The 13,365-nt window shown below is 40.3% G+C and overlaps 1 pseudogene; it reads right to left on the bottom strand.

The window, feature by feature from the left end:
* Positions 1–430: 430 nt before the first annotated feature.
* Positions 431–7,376, bottom strand: LOC141010330 (uncharacterized; annotated as a pseudogene).
* Between the last annotated feature and the right edge of the window lie 5,989 nt (positions 7,377–13,365).

The following is a 13,365-nucleotide window of genomic DNA, read 5'->3' as shown; positions in this document are numbered from 1 at the left end:
GGCTTTTAATTCCGCTTCAGACTGAACACATTTTATTCAGAACCTGTTTAAAACATATCTGACTACACTTTTAAACTTCAATAAATAATTTGGACAAAAATGTTGTACAGTTGCTAAGCAAACTCCAAAATACTTTTATACATTTATTTATATTAATTTAATTAACTATATTTAACACCATTCTTATACTGTTTTTACACAGTGTGTTTACACTATGTTTGTTGTACTCCTTATATTAAGGTGTAGATCTACTCTGCTTAATCCCACAAAGAAATGTGCCACTCTTTTCTAAACTGCTACTTTGAACTAACAGCTTACTTTTTGGTTACTTACATGGAAGCTACTGGAAAAACTACAAGTATTTAACATATAAATGTTTATAGAAAAGCAAGACACAAGGAGCGATAATAAGTGGGACACATGAGACTGATTAACTTGACCTTTTAATCATCATTTTCACAAATATGGGCAAATCAGCATGAAGATATTGACACAAACATATTGTGACATCGTCTCAATGGGAAATTGTACACATTCAGCTTTCAGCTCATCATTTCTCCTGTGTATATTGAGCCTCTGAGGATTTTTCAAGTATATAATTTCAAGTTAAAGTTCTGCAATTATGCATGAAACACTAGAACTGAATCACCTCCAACATATTTCACAAATACAAAGCTACTCGCCTGTACGTGTCCTCAAATGTCTCTTCAAAGCGACTGATCAGAGAAACTTTCCCCCCAGGTCTTTCAAAATTATGGCTTCTCATCCGTGTGGATTCTCATGTGGACTCTTAAGTAATCACTTCGGTTGAAAGCTTTCCCACATGTTTTGCAAGAATACGGTTTCTCGCCAGTGTGGGTTCTAATGTGGGCTCTTAAGTGATCACTTCGGTTGAAAGCTTTCCCACATGTTTTGCAAGAATACGGTTTCTCACCTGTGTGGGTTCTCATGTGCAGATTCAATTCAAAACGAGTCTTGAAAGCTTTCCCACATGTTTTGCAAGAATAAGGCTTCTCACCAGTGTGGGTTCTCAAGTGGGCTGTTAAGTGATCACTTCGGGTGAAAGTCTTCCCACATGTTTGGCAAGAAAACAGTTTCTCACCAGTGTGGATTCTCATGTGCAAATTCAATTCAACACAAGTCCTGAAAGCTTTCCTACATGTGTTGCAAGAATAAGGCTTCTCACCAGTGTGGATTCTCATGTGGACTGTTAAGGATTCACTTCGGCTGAAATCTTTCCCACACGTTTTGCAAGAATAAGGCTTCTCACCTGTGTGGGTTCTCATGTGGACTGTTAAGTTTGCACTTTGGCTGAAATCTTTCCCACACGTTTTGCAAGTATACGGTTTCTCACCAGTGTGGATTATCATGTGCCGATTCACTTTACTACAAGTCTTGAAAGCTTTCCCACATGTTTGGCAAGAATAAGGCTTCTCACCTGTGTGGGTTCTTAGGTGAGCATTCAATCGGGACGCAAACTTAAAAGCCTTTCCACATGTGTCACATTTGAAAGACTTTTTACCTGGGTGAGTGTTATGGTGAATGTCTGATGAGGTAGAGTTTTTTGCATCATCACTGTGACTTTTGCTTCTGTGATGTCTTTTCTTTTGTTTTGGCTCTCCATCTCCAGCTGATCCTGAATCTCCATGTTTTCCTCCTTTCTGATCTTGGCTCTCAGCTACATGAGAGTTGTTGGAGAGGAGCTGGTGGTCACTTTTTGGTTCTGCTTCACTGTGGTCACTTTCCTCATAAGTTGGAGTCAACATGACAGTATCCGTCTCAACCTTCAGTACAAGCTGCTCTCCCTCCCGACTGGTGCAGAGTTCCTCCTGTTCCTCTTTAATCTCTGGAGGCTCTGGGTCCTCTTGGTCCAGGCTGGAGTTCCTCTCCTGGTTACAGACCTGCTGGTCAGCGAGAACCTCCTCCTCCTTACAGACATGTTGCTGTGGGAGCTCTGGAGGGACAGAGAACAAAAGGCAGAGATTATTTAATCAACCAATCAACCTTTATTTGTAGTAACTTGTATTATGTAAACCTGAGCACATTTCAATTCATCCTCAAATATGCATGTTCGTCTTCAGGAACAGCAACTGAACAGCATGCTCAGAGGTGAGTGCACTTCTCTGAGTGGTGATTAGCACCAGTATGAGTCTCCTGCATCCCTCTTGTTTGTAGTATGTAGGAGTGCGTTTCCCACTCGTTATCAATAAAATGGGCAGTCCTTGCTTCACGTGTGGCCCGTGAAGTCCATCCATCGCAGGTGAGCACAATTCTCTCTGCAGACTGGAGCGATCCTCCACCTTTCCTCTCGTCTCATCATAAAGAGCTGGAATAGCTTCTTCTGTGAAATATGTTCTGCTCTGTATTTCATACCTTGGTTCCAGTGTTTGTAGCATTTGGCAAAAACATCATTTTCTTTGCCATGAATGTTTTGAATGTTAAATCTAAATTTGTTGTCAATAACTTCCAGGTCATCTGACCAATTGACTCCAAACCAATGCCAAATTGTATTAATACACTGGGTGATTAGGACACACCTCGTTATATGGATTTTAGTGCTACTTATATTAATGTTTTGACTGTAAAATCTACATTTTTCCCAATAGTTTCCAGCTCATCTGACCCACTGACTCAAAATCAATGCCGACATGTCTTCATAATAGGTTCAATGAGACACACCTCTTTCTGTTTAGTTTTAGTGCTCCTCGTATTTTTCTGAACGTTTTGTGTGTAAAATCAGCGTTTTTTGAGTGGAGTTTGGCTGCGGTCTTCTATAGAACGGAGCCCAGCCGTGCAGCGGGCACTCAGAACCTCCGGAGTCCCGGAGTGGAATGAACCAACACGAGGGAAACACTCGTCTGTTCGCTCCATGTAGTGAAACGTGGCTGCGATGCATATCTCCCCCTCTATGGCCACTCCAGGGCTCTGAACATTAGTGTTGTTAAAATAATAAACTTGTCCTCACCTGTCCTGTGTAACTTTACTTGGGGTTTCCAGCAGATATCCAGCAGGACGCGCTGCCGATCGATCTCTTCCTCGTACTGGACGATAGTTGTTTTAAACACTCGGAATATTTCTTCAGCAGCAGCAGTTAGTCGCTCGTTGACAAACTCTCTCAAACTCTCAACTGAACTCATTGTTCTTTAATTACTAATTCAATAATGAGCTGCGCTGTGACTCAGTACCGTCTTCCACTTCGTTCATTACACACAGGCAGCTAATGCTGCTAGCTGCTACTGTTTACTTCCGCTGGGTGTCACGCTGTTAAGCTCCGACGGGGGAAGTGCGGAGGCTTTTAATTCCGCTTCAGACTGAACACATTTTATTCAGAACTCGTTTAAAACATATCTGACTACACTTTTAAAGTCCAAAATAATTTTATTTAATTCTTTCTCCATTTCTTACATTTATTTATATGAATTTAATTAACTATTTAACACCATTTTTATACTGTTTTTACACAGTGTGTTTACACTATGTTTGTTGTACTCCTTGACTTAAGGTGTAGATCTACTCTGCTTAATTCCACAAAGAAATGTGCCACTCTTTTCTAAACTGCTACTTTGAACTAACAGCTTCCTGTTTGGTTACTTACATGGAAGCTACTGGAAAAACTACAAGTATTTAACATATAAATGTTTGTAGAAAAGCATGACACGAGGAGCGATAATAAGTGGGACACATGAGACTGATTAACTTGACTTTTTAATCATCATTTTCACAAATATGGGCAAATCAGCATGAAGATATTGACACAAACATATTGTGACATCTTCTCAAGTGGAAATTGTACACATTCACCCTTTAGCTCATCATTTCTCCTGTGTATATTGAGCCTCTGAGGATTTTTCAAGTATATAATTTCAAGTTAAAGTTCTGCAATTATGCATGAAACACTAGAACTGAATCACCTTCAACATATTTCGCAAAATTGTGGCTCCTCACTTGTGTGGATTCTCATGTGCCTTTTCAAACTACATGACTTCAAACTGTTTTCCCGCATGCATTGCAAGAAAATGGCTTCTCACCTGTGTGAGTTCTCATGTAACGAGTTAAGTTAGAACATAACCCAAAAGCCTTCCCACAATTTTCACAGGTAAAAGGCTTCTCACCTGTGTGGAATCTCATTTGTTGATTTAATGCAGTCTTGAAATCCATCCCACATGTTTGACAAGAAAAAGGCATTTCAAAAAGGAATTAAAACTTGATCAAAACGTCTAAACACACTTGATTATTGAAGAACTAATCACTTACATATTTCTTTTAGTTCTAGCCTAATACTTATTAAACGGGGCATATCAGAGACATTTACTGGTAATAGAAAGATGAGGTATTTAAACAATAGATCTCCTGAAAGTCTGTCCCAATCGTACCAGGACTCACTATCAGAAGGTGCTGTGGTTCCTCCAAACACAGGACATTTACACACAGAAAACTATCTCAGACAAACTTCATCGCAGAGAAACGCGGGAAAAATCAGTTTTATGAACTTCTTTTCCTTTTTACTAATTTGTTAAAATTAAGAGGATGAGATTCCAGCTTAATGGTTATTTAAAACTTGGTTGAAACCGGGATAGGTGCAGAAACCTCCACAGATAAGAGTAAAGCGTGGTCGTAAACCACTGAGTGTCAAGGTGGGGCCCAGAGTACTTTTACTCTGGAGCATGTGTGTGTTAATTAAATCAGGAGAGAACACAGAACATCAGCCGTCGTTAGTCTCATTTACAATTGCAAAGACTTTCCTTTATAACACATGATTGTGACAGTTCTCTGTTCCTCTTGATGCCTGGAGAGTGGACTGATTTGATGAGGAACCTCGATTGACCAGAAAAGAAAGGAATGTGGCTGTCTCCGAGGGAAGGAGGACAGACGATGTTAGATAGTTGTAAATAACCGTAGGGAGTCTCCTGGGAAACGTCTATCTGACGGCTTTATTGTAAAGAAAACGTCCTCCTTGCCAAGCGAGGAGGAGAGAGACTGCAAGGCAAAGTCAGCTCCTATCTGTAAAGCAATGTTTGCCTTCCACTTAGAACAAGGCCTCAATTAATAGCAGAGACGAGGGACATGTGTTCCTACACCGTACTCTTTCCTATTTCCAGACATTCTTTTAATCGTACTTCTCCCTCCTCCACCTTTCCTGCTCGCACTCATTTCACACTCCGTCTCCAAATCCTCATCCTCCAACAGTCTACTACAACTTCCCATTCTGATCTAGTCACAACTCAGATTAGGCCAAAACAACACCCAAATCACCTGCTCTCCACCTTCCGGGTCCCCTCACTCGCAGAGGCTTTTAGTTCCGCTTCAGACTGAACACATTTTATTCAGAACCTGTTCAAAACATATCTGACTACATTTTTAAACCTGGATAAATATTTTTCTTTTTTTTCTTTTTCCATTTCTTTATATGAATTTAATTAACCATATTTAACACCATTTTTATACTGTTTTTACACAGTGTGTTTACACTTTGTTTGTTGTACTCCTTGCATTAAGGTGTAGATCTACTCTGCTTAATTCCACAAAGAAATGTGCCACTCTTTTTTAAACTGATACTTTGAACTAACAGCTTACTTTTTGGTTACTTACATGGAAGCTACTGGAAAAACTACAAGTATTTAACATATAAATGTTTGTAGAAAAGCATGACACGAGGAGCGATAATAAGTGGGACACATGAGACTGATTAACTCGACTTTTTAATCATCATTTTCACAAATATGGGCAAATCAGGATGAAGATATTGACAGAAACATATTGTGACATCTTCTCAATAGGAAATTGTACACATTCAGCTTTCAGCTCATCATTTCTCCTGTGTATATTGAGCCTCTGAAGATTTTTCAAGTATATAATTTCAAGTTAAAGTTCTGCAATTATGCATGAAACACTAGAACTGAATCACCTCCAACATATTTCACAAATACAAAGCTACTCGCCTGTACGTGTCCTCAAATGTCTCTTCAAAGCGACTGATCAGAGAAACTTTTCCCCCAGGTCTTGCAAAATTATGGCTTCTCACCTGTGTGAGTTCTCATGTGATGAGTTAAGTTACCGTTTTGATTGAAAGTCTTACCACAAGTTTGGCAAGAAAAAGGCTTCTCACCTGTGTGGATTGTCATGTGCCGATTCAATTTACTACAAGTGTTGAAAGTCTTCCCACATGTTTTGCAAGCGTAAGGCTTCTCACCTGTGTGGGTTCTCATGTGGACTGTTAAGTGAGCTCTTCGGCCGAAAGCTTTCCCACATGTTTGGCAAGTATAAGGCTTCTCACCTGTGTGGGTTCTCATGTGGACTGTTAAGTGAGCACTTCGGCTGAAAGCTTTCCCACATGTTTGGCAAGTATACGGTTTCTCGCCAGTGTGGATTCTCATGTGCAGATTCAATTTACTATGACTCTTGAAATCTTTCCCACATGTTTTGCAAGAATAAGGCTTCTCACCTGTGTGGATTCTCATGTGGACTGTTAAGGATGAATTATGGCTGAACGCTTTCCTACATGTTTTGCAAGTATACGGCTTCTCATCAGTGTGGATTCTCATGTGCAGATTCAATTCAGCACAAGTCTTGAAAGCTTTCCCACATGTTTTGCAAGAAAACGGTTTCTCACCTGTGTGGATTCTCATGTGGACTGTTAAGCGAGCACTTTGGCTGAAAGCTTTCCCACATGTTTGGCAAGTATAAGGCTTCTCACCTGTGTGAGTTCTCATGTGGACTGTTAAGTTTGCACTTTGGCTGAAAGCTTTCCCACATGTTTTGCAAGAAAACGGTTTCTCACCAGTGTGGATTCTCATGTGCAGATTCAATACACCACATCTCCTGAAAGTCTTCCCACATGTTTGGCAAGAATAAGGCTTCTCACCTGTGTGGGTTCTTAGGTGTGTATTCAATAGGGACTTAATCTTAAAAGCCTTTCCACATGTGTCACATTTGAAAGACTTTCTACCTGGGTGAGTGTTATGGTGAATGTCTGATAAGGTAGAGTTTTTTGCATTATCACTGTGACTTTTGCTTCTGTGATGTCTTTTCTTTTGTTTTGGCTCTCCATCTCCAGCTGATCCTGAATCTCCATGTTTTCCTCCTTTCTGATCTTGGCTCTCAGCTACATGAGAGTTGTTGGAGAGGAGCTGGTGGTCACTTTTTGGTTCTGCTTCACTGTGGTCACTTTCCTCATAAGTTGGAGTCAACATGACGGTATCCGTCTCAACCTTCAGTACAAGCTGCTCTCCCTCCTGACTGGTGCAGAGTTCCTCCTGTTCCTCTTTAATCTCTGGAGGCTCTGGGTCCTCTTGGTCCAGACTGGAGTTCTTCTCCTGGTTACAAACCTGCTGGTCAGCGAGAACCTCCTCCTCCTTACAGACATGTTGCTGTGGGAGCTCTGGAGGGACAGAGAACAAAAGGCAGAGATTATTTATTCAACCAATCAACCTTTATTTGTAGTAACTTGTATTATGTAAACCTGAACACATTTCAATTCATCCTCAAATATGCATGTTCTTCTTCAGGAACAGCAACTGAACAGCAACTGAACAGCAACTGAACAGCAACTGAACAGCATGCTCAGAGGTGAGTGCACTTCTCTGAGTGGTGATTAGCACCGGTATGAGTCTCGTCCCTCTTGTTTGTAGCATGTAGGAGTGCGTTTCCCACTCGTTATCAATAAAATGGGCAGTCTTTGCTTCACGTAGGACTCTGTGGCCCGTGAAGTCCATCCATCGCAGGTGAGCACAATTCTCTCTGCAGACTGGAGCGATCCTCCACCTTTCCTCTCGTCTCATCATAAAAAGCTGGAATAGCTTCTTCTGTGAAATATTTTCTGCTCTGTATTTCATACCTTGGTTTACAATGTTTGTACCATTTGGTTAAAAAAAACATAATTTTCCTTGTCATGAATGTTTTGGATGTAAAATCTACATTTTTTTCCAATAGTGTCCAGCTCATCTGACCCACTGACTCAAAATCAATGCCGACATGTCTTCATAATAGGTTCAATGAGACACACCTCTTTCTGTTGAGTTTAAGTGCTCCTCGTATTGTTCTGAACGCTTTGTGTGTAAAATCAGCATTTTTTGAGTGGAGTTTGGCTGCGGTCTTCTATAGAACGGAGCCCAGCCGTGCAGCGGGCACTCAGAACCTCCGGAGTCCCGGAGTGGAATGAACCAACACGAGGGAAACACTCGTCTGTTCGCTCCGTGTAGTGAAACGTGGCTGCGATGCATATCTCCCCCTCTATGGCCACTCCAGGGCTCTGAACATTAGTGTTGTTAAAATAATAAACTTGTCCTCACCTGTCCTGTGTAACTTTACTTGGGGTTTCCAGCAGATATCCAGCAGGACGCGCTGCCGATCGATCTCTTCCTCGTACTGGACGATAGTTGTTTTAAACACTCGGAATATTTCTTCAGCAGCAGCAGTTAGTCGCTCGTTGACAAACTCTCTCAAACTCTCAACTGAACTCATTGTTCTTTAATTACTAATTCAATAATGAGCTGCGCTGTGACTCAGTACCGTCTTCCACTTCCTTCATTACACACAGGCAGCTAATGCTGCTAGCTGCTACTGTTTACTTCCGCTGGGTGTCACGCTTTTAAGCTCCGACGGGGGAAGTGCGGAGGCTTTTAGTTCTTCTTCTTCTTCTTCTTCTTCTTCTTCTTCTTCTTCTTCTTCTTCTTCTTCTTCTTCTTCTTCATGGCGGTCGGCAAACAACTTTTAGCTGTGCATTACCGCCACCTTCTGAACTGGAGTGTGGATCAGAATGGAATACTACGACTACTGGTAGAGGATCTAAATAATAATAATAATAATAATAATAATAATAATAATAATAATAATAATAATAATAATAATAATAATAATAATAATAAATAAATAAATAAATGACCAATGATAATAATAATACCTATATTCTTTTAATTAAAACATTTGATAAATTTGATTTGCTCTCTACTGAGTCTGTCTCTCAGAATCCTCCTTTGCCGCTGATACTTAGGACCATTTATAATGACATGTTCAACTGTTTCTTGATAATTACACTGTTGACACAAACCAGTTTCATGTTTCCCAATTACTTTCATCATACAAATCTGATTCTTGATATTATATCTTCTTCTTTTTAACTTCTACTATTTTCTCTCATCCTTCCCACCTCCCTTTGGATACTGTAGAACACTCTACCTTTATTTTCCTTGTTCCAACCCTCCTGCCACTTCTTTTTCATTTCTACTTTGATTATGCTTTTAACTTCCGCCTTACTATAGTTTACTGTCATATTCTTCACATTTACTCCTGCTTTGGTAATTTTATACAGTTTGAGCTATTTCCACCAGAATATCTTGTCTTGTTTCTGATTGCATGTTTTTGAGACTGGTTAATGAACTGCTTGAATCTGATCCTATTAGTACTTTAGTTTATTTCTTTCCACCCACTCAAGTACTAAAAGAATAGCTACCATTTCTCCCGGAAATACCGATATTATTACTGATTCTTTTAATTGACACAATATTTAAATCTGGGATGGTGAACGCAACTGCTGCTCTGTTGTTAGTTGTCTTTGATGCATCAGTATATACTTTAGTAAATGTTGAATAATGTTCCTCTATATATCTATCAACCTGATTCCTATTAATACTTTTCCCTTTCTTCCTTTCTAACAGATAGTAGGCGATATGAGGGGGGATGAGGGGGGATGCCGTCCCCCTTGTTAGCAAAATTACCAAAAAGCATCCCCCTTGTTAACCTGCCATCACTCTCCATCCCCTAGTAGCAGAAAGTGTGTTACAAATCACAAGCGGCCGCGATCGATGGCGCACAGTTGAGCCGTGCACGGCATAGAGCATCCGGTCAATTTTCAAAATAAAACACCGTGTGCAGACTCCCGATTGTATAAAAACGTCAAAATCTGAGCAAGTCAACAAAATCGGGCAGGCCAAAGGCTCGGTTCTGAAACGTTCCCGCCTGGTTCTCTTCATACATTCATGGTATGACGTTGTGCGGAGGGCGGAACAAAACCTGTAGCAGACGCGACGTCATAGAGCAGCTTCCGGTGGATCCCCAGCGCGTCTCTCTGTAGAGGAGGAGCACAACAAGTTTCCTTTTCTAAAACTAAAATGTTACTTTCTGTAAGTGTTTTTAGTGTCTGTTCAGAACATGGTGGCTTATGTTCTGTTGGTAATTGTCATGTTTGTGCTGGTTTATAGTTCAACCATTAGTGAGGCAGCTGTTACATTTCCTGACACCAGCTGTTTTAGTCCCGTTGAAGCGCACTCTGCTGGACAAACTGTGTCATTACACCAATTTTAAATTAGCCCAAGCATGTTTTTCTCCATTATAGTTTTTAAATATAAGGTTTTCATATCAGTGCATATCGGACAATATATACACTGATACTGATATATCTGTGAGAGGCTCATATTGGCCGATAAATCGGTCGGGCTCTACTATTTTGCACAATATTCATTTTGTGTCCCTCAAGGAATTTAGATGGTAAAAAATTCCAAGGGGTCATGTAACTTAAAATGACCCTGCTTGTAGTGTATTGTGAGAAACATGAGAAAACCCTGCCTGAATAAACTCAGTCCACTGCATACAATTTAAAGGTGTATTTACTTGTTACTTTAATACAGTTATACAAAGACAATTGTAGTAGGGAGAGAAGGAAGATAACTGGATTAAATGGAGTTGTAAAATTAGAAATGCCACAGTTGTGGTTAAGGCATCAACAATGTCCTTTGGGAGGTGGACATAGGTGTGTCGGGGCAGGGTGCTGCTCCCATTGAGCCATCCCCCTGTTAAAAATTAACAAATCACCCTCTGCTAACAGATGTATGTCTACCTCTATTTCTCTTAATAGCCAAGGTGGGACAGTGGAGGATGGTACAGTGGGGCTTAACACTAAATCCCCTATCCCTATTTCTATACTGCATCCCCCATCATCCAACCAAAGCTCTTCAACTGTCTTCTTTCCTTCTCTTGACACATCTGTAACACCTTCTGAGTGGGCTGACTCTCCTTATGGCCCTTTAGGTTTGCCCAGTATGTTAGTGAAATCTGATTTCTTCTTATTTCTAATGGCATTTCATTCATCTCCACTTGTAAAGCTGACACTGGGGTTGTATTAATAGCACCACAGCGGAGTCTCAAGGCCTGATATCTAAGTGTATCCAATTTTTTTAGTAAAGTTTTTGAAGCAGACTGGTAAATTGTGCAGCCATAGTCAAGACCTGCCCTGATTAGCCCAATGTAAACAGCTTTCAGAGACACTTTATTTGCTCCCCACTCGTTACCCCTCAAACATCAACAACATTCAGTACTTTTTTACATTTTCCAACAATTGTCCCTATGTGAATTTTCCAAGTAAGATTCTTGTCGAACCAGATACGTAGATATTTGAAACATTCTACTCTTTCTAAATTTTCTCCATACATTTTAAGTTGAATCTGATCCTGAATTTTGCTTTTTGTGAAACAGACGACCTTTGTGCGTTGGGGGGCAGAGCCGGTCTGGCTTGTCAAAGAGTCTGTCTTTCGTTGGAAACCGCTTGCACGGTTTCTGAAACAGCCCATTACTGAAACTTCTTTATCGATGATGATGATCTTGATAAAGATGATGGTCTTCTTCGTCGCTTTGAGTGGTGGTTCTTAGGCTCTGACTTGTAAACTAATTGAACTTCTTTTAGTTCTAGCCTAATACTTATTAAACAGGGCATATCAGAGACATTTACTGGTAATAGAAAGATGAGGTATTTAAACAATAGATCTCCTGAAAGTCTGTCCCAATCGTACCAGGACTCACCATCAGGAGATGCTGTGGTTCCTGCAAACACAGGACATTTACAGACATCTGTTAAGATTAAGAGGATGAGATTCCAGCTTAATGGTTATTTAAAACTTGGTTTCAATCTGGATGAGTGCAGAAACCCCCACAGATAAGAGAAAAGCATGGTCGTAAACCACTGAGTGTCAAGGTGGGGCCCAGAGTACTTTTACTCTGGAGCATGTGTGTGTTAATTAGATCAGGAGAGAACACAGAACATCAGCCGTCGTTAGTCTCATTTACAATTGCAAAGACTTTCCTTTATAACACATGATTGTGACAGTTCTCTGTTCCTCTTGATGCCTGGAGAGTGGATTGATTTGATGATGAACCTCAATTGACCAGAAAAGAAAGGAATGTGGCTGTCTCCGAGGGAAGGAGGACAGACGATGTTAGATAGTTGTAAATAACCTTAGGGAGTCTCCTGGGAAACGTCTATCTGACGGCTTTATTGTAAAGAAAACAACGTCCTCCTTGCCAGGTGAGGAGGAGAGAGACTGCAAGGCAAAGTCAGTCAAAGTCCTTCAGCTAATACTCTATACTTGTTCCAAATTGCTTCTTCAAATTTCCATCTTCCTTCTCTCTCGTCCTGTTTCATCTCCCTTTCAACTCCAACACCTATGAATATTGGAGAGTGATCACTCCCTATAGTGCTTCCTTTAAATACTTCCCAATTACTCTTCTCGACTAGTGACTGTGATACCAAAGTAAGGTCTACTGCTGACTCTGTACCCTTCCCCAAATTAACCCTTGTGCCTACTCCATCATTTAAACACACCAATTCCTTCTCATCTATGAGTTCCTCTAAAATCTCTCCATTTAAATCTTCTTTTTCCCCCCACACTGTGCTATGTGCATTAAAATCCCCACACCAGATGATATTACCTCTCCAGTGTTCCAATATTAACTCTAGTTTTCCTTTTTCTAACTTTTTGCATGGGTTATAAAAATGTACTATTTTCATACTACCATTCTTACTCCATATTTCAAAAACTATTACCTCTAACTTTTGTATTGTATCTAACTGTCTATAATTTATACCTTCTTTAATAAATATTGCACATCCCCCTCCATTACCATTGTTTCTATCTTTGCGGATAACAGTATACCCCTTAATAATGGACTCCAGAGTTGTTTTGAGCCATGTTTCCTGAATGCATATGATGTCTGGTTTCCTTTCTAAATGATCAATATATCCTGTAAACTCCTGTCCATTCGCTATCAGACTCCTGGCGTTCCATTGAAGTATCAACACTATGTTATGATTTGCGAAGCTGCCTCCGAGGTCCTTTCTCCGTGGCTAAGGTCAGTCTGTACCTTTTCCCGTGATAAATCTTTCATGTTAAGGAATTTAGCTGCTGCCTTAACTATGATTTTGATTGTCTCTGTCTTGGTTTTCCTTTGCTCTGAACAGTTGATGACGTAAGCTAAGAATAGCACTAATCTGTCCATTGGCACTCCTGCATTGTCCTTTTGTGCCCGGCCTGAAGCCACACTTGTTTCATGTTTGCTTTGGTTGACTCCTTCTTCTCTTCTTTCATTGTTACATATCTG

Source organism: Pagrus major, chromosome 16 (genome assembly GCF_040436345.1).
Source record: "Pagrus major chromosome 16, Pma_NU_1.0".
In the NCBI taxonomy this organism is placed as follows: domain Eukaryota; kingdom Metazoa; phylum Chordata; class Actinopteri; order Spariformes; family Sparidae; genus Pagrus; species Pagrus major.
The sequence above is the reverse complement of the archived record's forward strand: the minus strand, read 5'-3'. Positions and strand labels throughout refer to the sequence as shown.